This window comes from Canis lupus, chromosome 4 (genome assembly GCF_003254725.2).
Source record: "Canis lupus dingo isolate Sandy chromosome 4, ASM325472v2, whole genome shotgun sequence".
Lineage (NCBI taxonomy): Eukaryota > Metazoa > Chordata > Mammalia > Carnivora > Canidae > Canis > Canis lupus.
Genome location: NC_064246.1, coordinates 10,298,809 through 10,314,182, shown reverse-complemented (window position 1 = coordinate 10,314,182; position 15,374 = coordinate 10,298,809).

The window sequence follows — 15,374 nt, the reverse complement described above, 5'->3', positions numbered from 1 at the left end:
TCGCTCATCACAAAGGCCTGTTGTCAGAGTGCCCACCACTGGTCTGAGGTCTTCCAGATTACAGTGGACCCCTCCTGGCTTTCACTTTCAAGTTTTTGCTAAAAAACACACATATGAGCTGTTGCTCTGTTTTCCCTAAATCTTAACATTATTAGGGTCCAAGTACACGAGTCCGTGAAATTCATGCAGAGGTCTGTGCCTGTTTTGGGGGGCATTTTCTCTGGAGAGGGGATTCATCAGGTTCTGCTCAACCAGGAGAGCCAGCACATGCCAAGGCACCAATGACTCACTACCGTGTCCTACGCAGACCCGAATCAACATAAATTGATGGGGGGAAAGAAAGTCTGGTAGTCCTCTCAAGAATCAACAATAGCGGGATCCCTGGGTGGCGCAGCGGTTTGGCTCCTGCCTTTGACCTAGGACGCGATCCTGGAGACCTGGGATCAAATCCCGCGTCGGGCTCCTGGTGCATGGAGCCTGCTTCTGTCTTTGCCTCTCTCTCTCTCTCTGTGTGACTATCATAAATAAATAAAAATTAAAAAAAAAAAAAAAGAGAGAATGAATCTTAAAAAAAAAAAAAAAGAATCAACAATAGCATCTGTTTCCAAACCTTCATAATTTATATTTCTCACTAGCCTAGAGACCTTTTCAAATAATAAGTCAACCCCGCAAGTTTAGTTTCCTGGGGCTGCTATAGCAGAGTACCACAAACAGAGTGGTTGAAACAACAGAAATGTATTGTCTCCTACCTCATTCTAGAGCCTGGAAGGCTGGGACCAAGCTGTCAGTAGGGTTGGTTTCTTCTGTAGGCTGAGAAGGAGGATTTGTTCCAAGCCCCTCTCTTAGCTTCTCTTAGTCTCAGGCATTCCTTGGCTTCTAGATGGCCTTCTTCCTGTTTCTTCATAGTGCTTTCTTGTGTGTGTCTGTCTGCGTCTGACTTTCCCTTTCTTATAAGGAAACCAGTCATGCTAGAGTAGGACCCTCATGACTGATCTCATCTTGAACTGATCATCAGTAAAGACCCTACCTCCAAATAAGGTCATATTGACAGGCACTGAGCATTAGAGTTCAACATCTTTTGGGGGGATGTGATTCAACCCATGACAACCCCTCTGTGTATCACTACCATCATCACAGTGCTTGTTTATTCATGAACCAGGATATTTTTTTTTAATTTTTATTTATTTATGATAGTCACACACAGAGAGAGAGAGAGGCAGAGACACAGGCAGAGGGAGAAGCAGGCTCCATGCCCCGGGAGCCTGATGTGGGATTCGATTCCGGGTCTCCAGGATCGCGCCCTGGGCCAAAGGCAGGTGCTAAACCGCTGCGCCACCCAGGGATCCCATGAACCAGGATATTGAATGCAGATGGCCGGAGCTGTCTGGTGTTGTGTGGCCTCTCCTGTGGATTCTGAAGGTGTTCCTGTCTGGCCCATTGGTGCTGACCCAATCACATGATCTATCATTTGGGACCCTAGACTGACCTGATCTTAAAGATTCCTGGGAAGATCTGCTGAGGAAGTCAGGCTCTTCACAAGCTGCCAACAGATGTTACCAGCCTTTATGAGAAAAATATCTGGCTATTGCAGAAGGCTGAAAATTCACCTCTCTTTTCTTGTTCATGTGCTTTTAGGAATACTCTTCCCTCTCTCTACCTAGAACACAACTCTGCTCCCTTTCTGTCTCTATCCCACACCATCCCAATCTCTCTCAACACTCAGAACTTGGGAAGCCTGGGTGGCTTAGCGGTTGAGCATCTGCCTTCGGTTCAGGGCATGATCCTGGAATTCTGGGATCATGTCCCACATCGGGGTCCCTGCTTCTCCCTCTCCCTATGTCTCTGCTTTCTCTCTGTGTCTCTCATGAATGAATTAATGAATAAATAAATAAATAAATAAATTCTTAAAAAAAAAACCTCTCAGAACTCACCCAGCCTATCCCTCTCTGTCAAGCCTTTTGAGTCCACAAACTGGATGTGACTCTGAGTCTTCATTGGACTTTGGACCTCTTGCTTGGAATACATATTTGAACTTGAGGTCATGTCTTACAGCTTGTCCTAAATCCCAATCCAGCAGAGGATAAGATTGGTGCCTCTGGGACCTCCCCCCCTCATTTTCTGGTGGAGTGCTCTGAAGCAGAACGACTACACATCCTAGTAAGTGGGCCTAAAGCTTCAGATAGTGGCTTGAAATTGATTCTGGCACCCCAGTAGACTTTGCACAATCTTAACTCTCTATGGGGGATCACATGGACACCTTGACCAAGAGTTCTTACCTTCCAGATCACCCCAAGGTAAATCTTCTGGGAGGTGAAAGGCTTTTTTCAACATAGATGAGTTGCCTGATTGCACCTCAAACCTCTGCTGCCAAATTGTACCTGTTGCCTGGTCATTTGATGGTGGATGGTGCTCCAGACTGGTTTCTGGCAGGGAATAGGTACGTGCATGGTTAGGGTTAAAACTTTGCGGGCAGCATCTTCACCATACTTTGCTTTTCAGAGAATGGTCTTGTTGAAAGGATGATACAGAAGTATTCTCCCAAAGTTACTGGAATTTTCAAGTTTTTGTGCCACGCCTTGCTCTCTCTTTGCATGAAGTGTCCCCTCCACTTACCCTGGCAGACTCCTTATCCAAGGACCATCTCATCATTTCTTCTACAAGCAGTTTTTACTGACTGCCTCTCACACATGCACATACCATCTCCTACAACTTCAGTCAGAGGAATTCTTTCCACCAGTGGGCTCCCACACTGTTTTGTGAGAACCTCTGTTAATACACCTGTGCTGCTTGTCTGTGTGTCTGTCCCCAACTTGAGCACAGGGATCACACTGACTCATTTCTGTCTCCACCTCCATGGGCAGATTCTGGTGCTCAGGGCTGTTCTGATTACTTTAAGTAATCCTAGCTTTCCTTTGTTCATGAAGTCATGACAAAACTATCATGTTTTATTGAAGTATAGGCAGAACTTTGGACCAAATGCAAAGATGTCACAGTGATCAGTGCCAGAGAAGGGGACAACACTCGTGGCCAGTGGCCCAGGTCAGGCACATCACAACCGGGAAACCTGAGGATTCTCTAGAGGCCAGACCTGGATGGTCCTGAAGATTTAAGATATAAGATCAGCCTGACATCGTGTTGACTGGAGAGGACAGGCAGATGGCAAAATGATACAAAGGACATGAAATGGCTCCAGATTGGTGGTTTCCCAGTATTGGGTCATTTTATTATTGCTAAAATGCCATTTCTCTGATGAACTGGAGGTTACTATAGTAGTGAAAATTATCTTCCTTAACATCTGTCTTTGGCAAAACAGAACATTGACTACCCAAGAAATCCAGAAATCTGGGAAGGCCTGTGGCAGATACACCTTGTCACATACATACTAGTCACATACTTGTCATTTGGTAGTCCCAGTATTACTACTACTACTACTACTGCTACTACTACTACTACATTATCATCTCCCACTATCAGGCATAACCAGAACCCACAAGCAGGGAGTCAGGCTGGGCTCTCGGCATTCACAAACTCTAAGATATCCCCTGCCTGCAAGGATTTACAATTTAATGGGGACATGAGCCTGGAGGAGGCCCGGAGGAGCTCACCATACAGAGTGTGATTTGCTTGTGTCAAAGGACAGTCACAATAGGCATCCTATGAAGATCAGAGAACACTAAGTCTATGGGAACCTCTGGTGACCAGCGCTGGGGTCCTGACTCCCATTGTACTGGTTGGTTCTGCTTCTGTTGTTCTTATATACTGGGGCTCTGCACATTATTTAAAGAAGAGGTTCTGCTTTTAAAACAAAAACTGAAACAAACATACAAATAAATAAAAATCCTAGAATCGATTGGGTCTGAGCTCCTTGTTTTCCAAGTGAAGAAACATAAATCTGGAGAGGTCTGCTGGGCTGTCTGATATCACATAGCTGCTTAGCTGGAAGGGGGCAAACCCAGGCCAGACAAGGTCTCTTCACAGTTTATTTATCTCTCTCCATTTGTGTCATATGTGTCCTTTCCTTTTTGGTCAGGGACTTACACTGCCTTTTCACTTGTTTTAAATACCTGGAGAGAGAAATGTTCATACTCCTTTGCACAGTGGACAGACAGCATGGTGTCTGTCACAAGCTTTCAGGAACCTCATCTGTACCCATCAAATGAACATCTGCAGCCCCCCCAGCCTGGTGCCCCAAGTGGCAAAAGTCTCTGGTACAAGTAGAAAAGGGCAGAGATACCATCTGAATCTTCACCTTCCCAATTCAGTATTTTTATTGGACTGGTACAGCCCTGTTTGTATAATTTGTACTCCAGTAAACACTAAAGCCAGCTAATTTGGTTGGGAAATACTTCTCACTGTGTTCCCCCTCTTGGAAGTCCTGCCGTAAAGGATCATGTTTTATTGTTGTACTTCTGCTTCTACTCTTATTTTTTGGGGAGCCGGCCTAGCCCTCCTCTGAGCAGATCCTGCCCGCTAGCCCTGCTGGATAGGAAGTAAGTCACACGGTTGCCTACCCCCACAGCTGATTAGTCCCAGGCACTCAAGCTGAGCCAATCCCTTTCAACATCCTGACATTGCATTTTAGATTTAGACACTGCTTTGGGTCCTGGAGCTATGAAGTAACACAGCCCTGGGGTGGGGGTGGGGGGGTGTTGAGGCTTCCATGCTGAGGAGCCATTTTGGAGCTATTGGCAGTAATGAGCAAGCAGAGAGAATTGGTCTCTAGGGAGAGGAAGAGGTTGGAGTAGATTTGCAGAGAAAATTTGAGGCAAGAAACCACATGAGGACTGAGACATCACACAATGAGGGAGGAGGCAACTCTAAGCTCTCATTAGAAATATCCAGAAACAGGCAGAAGCTGCTAGAACCAACTTTGTCAAAACTCCGGAAAACAGTCAAAGGTCTACAGCAGCCAAGTACTTGCTGAATCAAGAAAAAGGTAAGTTCAAAAATGGTAGGAGAGGTTATGACATCTTACTAGGCCTTACCTGACTTCTCCTGCCTGGCAGGGGCCTTGAAGATGTCGGCCACTTTTGCAGTGTGGGATCCTGGTTCCTGACTCTGAGGGGAACAGAGCAGACTTTATTTGCAAATTATTGTGGATGTCTGTTCTAGCCTGTCTGAGGGACACCCAAAGAATAGACACAAGAGAAATAATCTCTGTTTCGCCTAAATCAGAAGTCAGGCCAGAAAAGCAGCAGGCATTGCTTGAAAACATTGAGAGATGAACTGAACCCACAGATGCTCGGGTAAAAGATTACAGTGGAAACATACAATAGACTGCTTAATACATACCACAGACTGTCTCAGACTGGGAGCAAAACCCTGACTTTCTTTAGGAAATCAGGACATTGGAAAGCACCTTGTAGCCACTGCACATACCCAGAGAAAGAGAGAAAAGCCCTGAGAAGATGCTCAGCCTTCATCCGGGAGTGATCTCTAGGCTCAGTGCAAGTCTGGTTAAGTATTGAAGGAGTGATGTGACACAGAGCCAAACTGCAAAGACTAGGAGAGGGGATTTTTGCGTTTAGTTTGGTTTGAGTTTGGTTTGTTAGCTCCTAACATTTAAGGAAATCTCTGAAAATACTAGTCATTTGAAACTAAGGAACAGAGAGACTCCAGTGGCCACACATGGCAGGGAATACAGAATCTGTCTGCAAAACTAGTTAGGGAAAGTTTCTAAACAAATGGACTACTATAGACTTTAAAATAAAAAACAAACAAACAAACAAACCCAAACCAGAAAACCTTAGGGAACTGAGAGAATCTGATTTCCATATTTACTACTTTATATGATTCAAGTGTTTAGATTTCAGCAAAAAATTATGAGGCATATGAAGAAACAGGAACACATGGTACATGCAAAGGAACAAAATGAATTGACAGAAACCCCAAATAGTCAAAACAGTCTTGGAACAGATGAATAAAGCCTCATACTATCTGATTTCAAAGAAGATTACAAAGCTATAGTAATCAAAACAGTGTGGTACCGACACAAAATAGACATTGAGTGCAAGGAAAAGAATCAAGAGCCCAGAAATAAACCCTCACAAATAAACCTTAAGCTCCGGTGATTTTTGGCAAGTGTGCCAAAGCCATTCAATGGGGAGAGGGAAGTTTTCTCAATAAATGGTATTGGAAAAATGGATATTCACATGCGAAAGAACGAATTTGGACACTGACCTCACACTTTTACAAAAATTAACTCAAAATGGTTAATATATCTAAATATATGAACTAAAATGGCAACACTCTTAGAAGAAAACAGGGATAAACCTTCATGACTTTGGATTTGGCAATGGATTCTTAGATATGACACCAAAAGCACAAGAGAAAAAAGATAAATTGAGTTTCATCAAAATTAAAACTTTTTTTGCATCAAAAGCCATTATCAAGAAAGTGGAAAGACAACATACAGAATGGGAAAAAATATTTGTAAAATGTATATCTGATAAAGGTTCGATATTCAGAATATCCCACAACTCAACAACAACAGCAGCAAATACAAACAACTCATGTTAAAAAAAATGGACAAAGGACTGAATAGATATTTTTTTCCAGCGAATATATATAAAAGGCCAAAAAGCAAATGAAAAGGTACTCAATGTTATTAGCCATTAGGAAAATGCAAATTAAAACCACAACAAAATGCCACTTCATACCTACTAGGATGGCTATAATTAAAAAACAAACAAACAAAAATGGAAAACAAATGTTGACAAGGATGTGGAGAAATTGGGACCCCTGTACATTACTGAGATGAATACAAAATGGTAGTATACTCCATGTGGAAAATAGTATGACAGTTCCTCAAAAAGCTAAATGTAGAATTCCACTTCTAAGCATATGCCTCAAAGAACTGAAATCAGGGGCTCAGACGTACTTGTAGTATGTCAATGATCATAGCAGCACTATTACTGCAGAGCAGTAGAGTTTCTGCTTAAGATAATGAAGTTTTGGGAATAGATAGTGGTAATGGTTGCACAGCACTGTGAATGTACTTGATGCACCTGGATTGTGACTTAAAAATGATTAAAATCGTTCCTGGTTCCACACAGAAGGAGCTTGGAAGTCACCTCTCCACCCAAGAACAAGTTAAAAGCTGAAGGGACTGAAAAATCGACAGCTATTCTTGGATCCACGTAGGGAGGACACAGGGCAAGCCATTTTGTTCAAGCTTGGAGAGACCATCAGGCCAATAGAAGGAGTACTCGCTTCCTGGAGTAGAGACTGAAAGTAGAAACCACCACAGTGGGAACAAGTGCCTGGGTGGGGAAACCCGAAGGGCAGTTGATGAATTGCTGGAGACTCAGTGCTCACAACTCTGAGAGTGAAACCTCCAGGGGATGCAGTCCTTGGAGGACCTCCACCATATCTTGAAGTTTACCTGCAGGGTCTCACCAGGTTCTGGCAGTAAATCCTGGAGGAGAATCCCTTGGGCTTTGGGGGTAGAGGCAGGGAAGCAACCTAAAATATGCCAGAACATTCTATTCTTCTTTTAACAAGGCTTACCCTCGGGAGAAACTAGTTAATCAGAGGCTAACCTGCTGGGGCACTACCTGCTAGGGTAACTGACCTGGGTAAGGGAAGCATCCAGCAGCCAGCTGCAGCCAGCTCTAGCTTTGCCCATGGGAGAAGCGAAATTGCCTACTCCAGCCCATGCTAGCCATCCCGTCCACCTAAGGGCAAGAAGAACACTGAGATGCACGCCTGAGGCTCACCGCCCAAAGACAGGCTCACTAAGGGGCCGAGACCTAGTCACAGGACTACTGAGCACCTCCCTCCTGATACTGCATCGAGACCATGCTAGGAGCCTGTCTGCAGCATGGTCCAGCACCTCTGGCTATTGAGAAAGATGACAAGCCATTTCAAAAGGGAAAAATGCGATCAGAAGAGACAGAGCAAGCATCAGAACCAAACATGGCAGGGATGTTGGAATTAAAAATAGTTGAGGTCACTTGGACTAATTTTGTGTTATGTATATTTTAGCACAATAAAACATTATGAAAAAGCAATCCTACAGACGACTAGTATTGTAAACACATTACATTTAAGCAATAATTACATTTAAGCAATAATCACATGGCCTCTGAGAAGATGAGTTCTCAATTCTGGAAAACCTCCAATTCCTAGTTCTAGTCCCTCATGGGCTTGTCACTACTTCTGGCCCTTGGGGTCTATAGGGCACACCCATTGCTCAAATAATGTTAGTCTTTATTTGGGCTTCCTCCAGCGAGTTCCTGGTTTTGTAACCTGGTTTTGTAACTCCACTGATTTGGAGTGACTTCCTTTAACCTGGCTCTCTCTATATGCATTTGTCCACAGGCGCCTGACACCTGCTAACACTCGCTGGCTCCTCAGAAACATCTCTAAAGGGGTGCTGTCTGGTTGTGTATAATGTTTCAAGATATAGCTTCTCATCAGAGTGTTGTAGAATGTAGAATTGATCTCTCACTTGGAAGTTGTTAAAAAGCTTTTTAAAACCAATTAACTTTACAGATTAACTTTAAATTATACAGTATAATTTATTCTAGAGCCATAAACCTCTTAGAGTACTGAAATCTGGATTTATGTATGTGGACTGTGTGTGTGTGTGTGTGTGTGTGTGTGTGTGTGTTTTAACCAGTTGTGTATAGTAATTCATTTTATTTCAAGCTTTCTCAGAAATCAGCTTAATTCTAAGCACCCTATATGGCCCACCCTCAAGCATAGTGCTTGCAGCAATTTCCACAGCATGAAACCTTCTTTTATGTAATTTATTTGTTTAATTTAATTTCCTTGTTTGATGTATGCTGCCTACCCCAAGCCAGAATGTAAACCTCATGAGGCCAGAAGCCCTACAATCTCATTCACCTTGATATTATTCTGAGCTCCTAGGCACCAAGGACTCAGTGAATATCTGTGGAATGAGTGAATGACACCTGTGAGACCCGTCCCTCCTCTCACCTTTCCTGAGATCTACTGACCGGAAAGCCCTTCAAGGTAGTTTTTAAACCACAGATATGACTTTAACTCTTGGTTCCTGTCACAGACCTGGCTCCTCTATAGCTTTATGGCCACACTCTTTTCTCTCGTTCTTTGAATCACTTGGTCCTGCACGTCACAGGCCACCTCTTTCATTTAGCCCATTCAGCAAATAGCAACTCTTGTTTTCCTTCTGAGAAACATACTCTGCTCAGAGATGGCATCAAATCTTTGCCTGCTAGATATTTAGGACTTGTTGTACCCTTGGGGATGAGGAAGAAGCCATGGCAACCTGCTCCATTTGGCGATACACCTTGCACTGGGAAGGTCATCCAACATGGTGCAGAGATGTGGGGTGTGGAGGGGGTATATGGGGGCTTGGTGAGGGAAGGAGGGCAACAAGCCTGCATGCCTTTGTGACCTCAGGACGTGGAGTCTTGGGGAAGGGAGGCACTTGGTAAGCTGTCATTTGTAAGGAAGACACCATTCGCTAGGAGTGCTATCTTAGGAAAGTCTCCAATGGCCCAGCATGCTCACCTGTACGCAGTGGTGGGAGGGGGAGCAAGGATGCTGTGGTGCGTACTCACCTGACACATTCTCTGCACCAGCCCTTCCTCTGGGTTTATTTGCTCTTGATCCTCCCAATAACCCTGAGGCAGCTGGTGCTCTCTAGAGCAATGAGGGCTCTAACAGAGCACCCTACGTTAGAAGGCCCATTTTGGCTTTCAAGGCAGAGAAGACTTACCTGCAGCCTGGCCTTTCTCCATGTGATTTGTAGTTAAATGCCAGAGACTGGGGCCCCAAGTTCAGGACATGCCAGTTACCTGGCCTCAAAATCACAAATGACTGTGTACAGCCACTGGCAGAAGAAGCCACATCCCAGGTATTTTGTATCTAACTAAATAAACCCAAAGATTCCCACCTTCCCTTTGCTTCTAAACTGCAGGGTCCCTTCCTTTCTGTCCAAAAAACTGGGAGGGAATCCTGGACAGATTACAAAGAACCATGTGTGGTGTGTGATCCCTCTGCCTCCTGCCTTGGTTGTCTGGACAGCAAATCTATCTATTTCCTTCTTTCTTTGCTTAAGTTGGATCACAGTACTGGAAAAAGAATAATAACAATGTTACTAAGCATCTCCTGTGTATCAGGCATTGTTCATTGGAGCTTTTAAGATCTTTATGACACATATACAGGTAGATCATGTCACCCTCATCTAGGGTAAGGGGGAATTAGAGGTTCCGGAAGGTTGAGTTGCACACTGACAGGGGAGAGACCTAGCTTTGACCCTGCCAGCTTGCTTGCTTCTTTTCACATCTCATACCTGAAGCTTCCTTGAACTCCACAGATGCAGGGCTTGCACCCCCCTCGAGTCCCCCAACTCCTAGGGCTCTGAGAGCAGAATTTGGAGGCCTGAGTTCTCACTGTTCTTCTGGCTGTGTAGAGGTGTGAGGTTGGGGAATACCTAAAGTAGAGCCATAGTGACCTGTTCTGAGCAGAGGGGCAGGGCAGCAAACAGAACAGACTTCTGTGAAGCGCACAGAATAGGGCAAAAGCAAATAATCTGGAAATACCCCTAAGCTGATGTTTTCATCTCCCTGCTGCCCTAAAAAGTGAGGTCAACGCCAGGTTCACACTATGAATAACTGTCCGTGGGCAGATTATTACAGGGCTCCAGACACAGGTTCCTATAAGTCTGTGACTTGGTTGTTTCCTATCCAAAATTCAGTGCACAGAGTCTGCGTTGGACTAAGTACAAAGTGTTAGGAGACAAAGAAGAAACTTTGAAGGAGGGCTCAGCCATGCAAATGGACTGATGCCATTTGATCCTTCCCACCAGCCATAGGTAAAAAGTGGGGACCATGAGGTCATAGAGCCCAGCTGACTCCCTCAACCTTCAGGGACTTGGGCATCTGGAAAGGGCAGTAATACATTAAGACTCACAGTTCTATGTACATGTGCTAAGAAACAGCTCCTTGCAAGCAGCACAGCTTAGAAACGTTTGTTTGTTTTTTTCCTAAATGGTTTGCTATGTGGGGTTTATTCCTAGACAGATGTAAAGTCATGAAAATAGTTCATTTAGGGATCCCTGGGTGGCGCAGCGGTTTAGCGCCTGCCTTTGGCCCAGGGCGCGATCCTGGAGACCCGGGATCGAGTCCCACGTCAGGCTCCCGGTGCATGGAGCCTGCTTCTCCCTCTGCCTGTGTCTCTGCCTCTCTCTCTGTGTGTGTGACTATCATAAATAAAAATATTAAAAAAAAAGAAAATAATTCATTTAATTCATAATTAGCTTCTATATTCTTTATAAAAGTTCTCAAAATGCTTTATGTACCTTTACTTTCTTAAGCCTCACGGCATCTCTGTGAGTTAGGTAATCTTCCCATTTTATAGATGCTAAGACTGAGGTCTGAGTTTGCACAGGTAGTAAACATTACAGCTGGGCCTCACACCTAGATCTGCTGATCTTTGGCCCCTGGTTTGCTCCTCATCTCACACCAGTGGCCATGATGTGTTTTAAAAAAAAAAAAAAGGAACACTTTAAGACTCTGCACCCCCTACCGGGTTGAGTCAAGAGTAAGCCATCAGCAGATCGTGCTGTCTACTGAGGTAAAATCTGGTTCACCTGTTTGTTGATGAAAACCACAGTGAAAAGGGTGGCATTGTGAGGGACTCTAGTAGGTTGAGATGAGACTGGCTATATGGTCTGTCTGGTTTCTGGATGGGACTGGGGCCCTTTCTGAGCATAAAACAATAAACCTCACTTACCACAGGAAGTGGTGCCCAGCAGGGCCACTACCCTTGATGCATGGGATGGTAGCTCTGAAGTCTGTAAAGCAACCTGGCAGGCTGGAAACAGGCAGGAGTCAATTTTGCCGTCTTGGGGCAGAAGACCTTAAGGTCTTCAGCTGATTAGATAAGGCCCACCCACATTACTGAGGTTGATTCTAAAGTCAAGTGATTGTAGACACTAACCACATCCACTAAATATGTTCACAGAAATGCCTAGATTAGTGCTTAATTAAATAACAGGCCAAGCAGACACACAGAACCAATCACACCCCTTGAATACATCTTTGGCTTCCTAAGATGCAGTAAAACCCCATGTAGAGGTCTATTCCAAACCCAAGTCTCCAAAACAAACCAGCTGGGCCAATTTTTTGTTAATTTCTGTGTCTCCTTTTGTGATGTGCACAATTGTGGGTTCTCATTACATGAATGGTTTTAGGACAGAGGAAAAGGAAGGTGAATGGCTCTGATGTCTGAGGGTGTGCCACATGCTGATGCTTCACGGAGCAGCCCCCCTCACAGGTGGCTACCACTGTAGAAGGATCACACCCAGCTCACCCCTACGGTGTTATGTGAGTGAGGTCACAGAGTCAGAGTGCAGCATCACAAAGGCCATGGATGGACAGGGGGCAAAGGTGGCAGACAAGATGCAGGGCAGGTAACAGCTCACATGGGAGGTGGTCCCTGGTGGGTTGCCTCTGCTTGTCTTGTGGACGGATCCATGCATCAAAGCTGCTGTTTCTCATGGCTGTTGCTCAGCTGGTGTTCAGCTTGTCACGGTCATGTGATGGTTTAAAGAGGAAAAGAAGGTTGGGAAGCCAGGTTTTATGATTTCTGGAGAAGATGGCTGTGCAGGGGAACACCAAGGGCAGCTTCACTACGGAGCCTGGGGGAGGTAGCGACTTAGATTCAGCCCCCAGCGGCTTAAAATTCTTGGATATTAATTAGTGAACACTTTATGTTTGGTGCTGTTTCTCATGCATTATTTCATCCCTTCTCCCAGTAACGTTTGTGAGTAAGAACTGCCATTACCCTCACTCTGTGAGAGTAAAAGGCAACTTGGGGATGTCAGGTCATTGGCTTATCAGTGGCCAGTCCAGAGCAGACAGACTCCAGAGCCTCATACACATAACTGGGTTCTTTTATTGAAGGACAAGTTTCATCCAGGAAATCCCATTTTGTTATTGTTTTTGGTCAGAGAATCAGAGATTTGTCTCTGTGGATGGAGCAGAGACAGCAAGTGGGTAGCCAGCTCTGTGGGCACTTGATGTTGGTCTGCGGCTCTGGGTGAGAATGCCTGCCATCCACCTTCCTTCCACAGTCCCTCTTCTGTGCAAAGCACTTGCCTCTACCTGAGGGCGCTGGTGAGATCCTGAAACATGGCCCACAAGACCTAAGGACACTCCAGATAGGAGAGTCAGGGTAAACATAGGGGACTGTCATATCCAGTGATTGTGACCAAGCTGCTCAGGGAATAAAAAAATGCTGTGTGGAACACCACCAATCGGGCAAGAAATATAGGGCGCTAGGGAAAGAAGGAAGGGCATCCTGAAGCCTTGAGCACATAGCAGAAGAGAAGCTGGAGGTTCAGACAGTCAGTGAGACCCTGTGATATCCCAGCTAGGCAACTGGGAAGGAATCCTGAGGGAACATTCTAGTTCAGTAGCTGATGGTGTTCAACACACAGACAGAGCTTGGGAAGCAGGATTAGACCTCTTCAGTCTGGAATGATTTTCTTAAAAAGCAATTGTTTATGTTAATTGATTCGAAGTCCCGGGCTCGTGGATGCTTGTTCTTTTCCTAAGTACACATGCACAGCTGCTCTCATGGGGATTTTAGAGCAGGAGCTCTTCTGCTTTAGCAATTCATATTTTGGAATATGGTAAAAATTTATCATTTGAAAATTTCAGGCTGTCACCTAAATCTACAGTGTCTTTCTGGATGACAGGCCAAACTGAATTAAAACAAGGCTTCTATGATTTCCCAGCTGCAGTTGTCAGAGCTCGACTTGGTGCTTTGTGAGAAGAACACCAGGGCACTGGGAAGGCAGGCATGTGCAGCCTTTCACTTCCTGGAGCTCAGAGTTTGCCCCCAAGAGAGACCTTGCTGCCGTTTCTCCCAGGATGGACTCATCATTTTTAATGCTAGATTAATAAATAATTATAAGGGGTACTTAACATGTAAATGGGTCATTAATTATTGCTGAAAGTCTGAGGGATTCTGGGGGAAACAAACAGCAAGGCACACAGATATAGAGTGAAGACCTTCAAAATCACCACGATCAGAATGAAGATGACACGAGTAGGTAATAATGCGATGTTTGAGATTACTTGTTGCCTAGTGCATTTATAACGCTCTTGTTCTTCTGCCTTTGGTGCCTTGTGTGAGAGGGATCTTGAGGGTTGAAGCAGAGATGATTCAGACATGTATTTGGAGAAAAACCTCGTTCTCTTGTATTGTCAGGTTTAGTCCCTGCACACAGGTCAATCTCAATGTAAAAGAGATTTAAAGTGTCTCTAAGAACAAGCATTCCCTCTGGGAACTCAATGAAGGCACCCAGAGAATGTTTTAAACTTGTTCTTGCATTTTGATTTTTTTTTAAGTGTAATACTACTAGAGAGGGTCAGATAGAGGAAATCAATAGTCAGCACCGTATGTGAGCAAGTGTTCTGGTTTGCCTTTCTCTAGACAGTTTGGATGGCACACCCTATTCTTCCTTTGAAGTTAGGCCGTGTGATTTGCTTTGGCCAGTATTTTGTGTGATGTGTGTCACTTCTAGTCTGAAGCTTTATGAACAGAGTGAGACTCACTATACACTTCTGGTTTGGTACTCATGAGAGGATATGTCAAGACGGAGCCTCTGACGTCTTCAGTCTTTGTGACAATGACTAGGGCCTTCTCCTAGACTGTTACAGGAAGAGTGGGAAAACTTTAGAGCAATAAGCCACTCAGATTTGAGGGTGATTTGTTTCAACAGCCCATCTTGACTAAAACAACTTCAGAAACAGTGGCTCTGGGAAATCCGAGACATGGGGCCTGCCTCTATCCTTGCTGATAATGGGATGGTGATTTTAAAATACGCTCCTGCATTCCTTTATAGTCATCCTTTAAAAGGTAGAGCTCAATTTTCCTGCTCTGAGTATGTACTGGACTCAGTGACTTGCTTCTAACTAATGAGAACAAGGGTGATACTACAGTGTAAGATCACCGAGGCTTTGGGCTTCCTCTTTATTCTCTCTCCTGGTTCATTTCCTCTGGGGAAAGCCACTGACATATGATGAAAACATTCAGGCCATCCATGTGAGTGTGCCATCTTGGAAATGGCTCCTCCAGCTCTAGTCCAAACTTGAGATGATACAGCCCTCACCAACTTGGTTGCAACCTGATGAGAGACCATAAACTAAGCCTTTCTCAAATTTTTGATCCAAAGATGCTGTAAGATAATAAATGTTTGCTATATAAGCTACTAAGTATTGGGGTAACTTGTCATGCAGCAATAAATAACACCGTAGGGAAAGAAATAGACCCCAAAATTTAGGAATTAAAATATTTACTTCTAGTGGTGTTAATACTACATATTATCTTGCTTATGGAGGTCTTCAGACCACTTTCCTCTGTAATCTCCAATA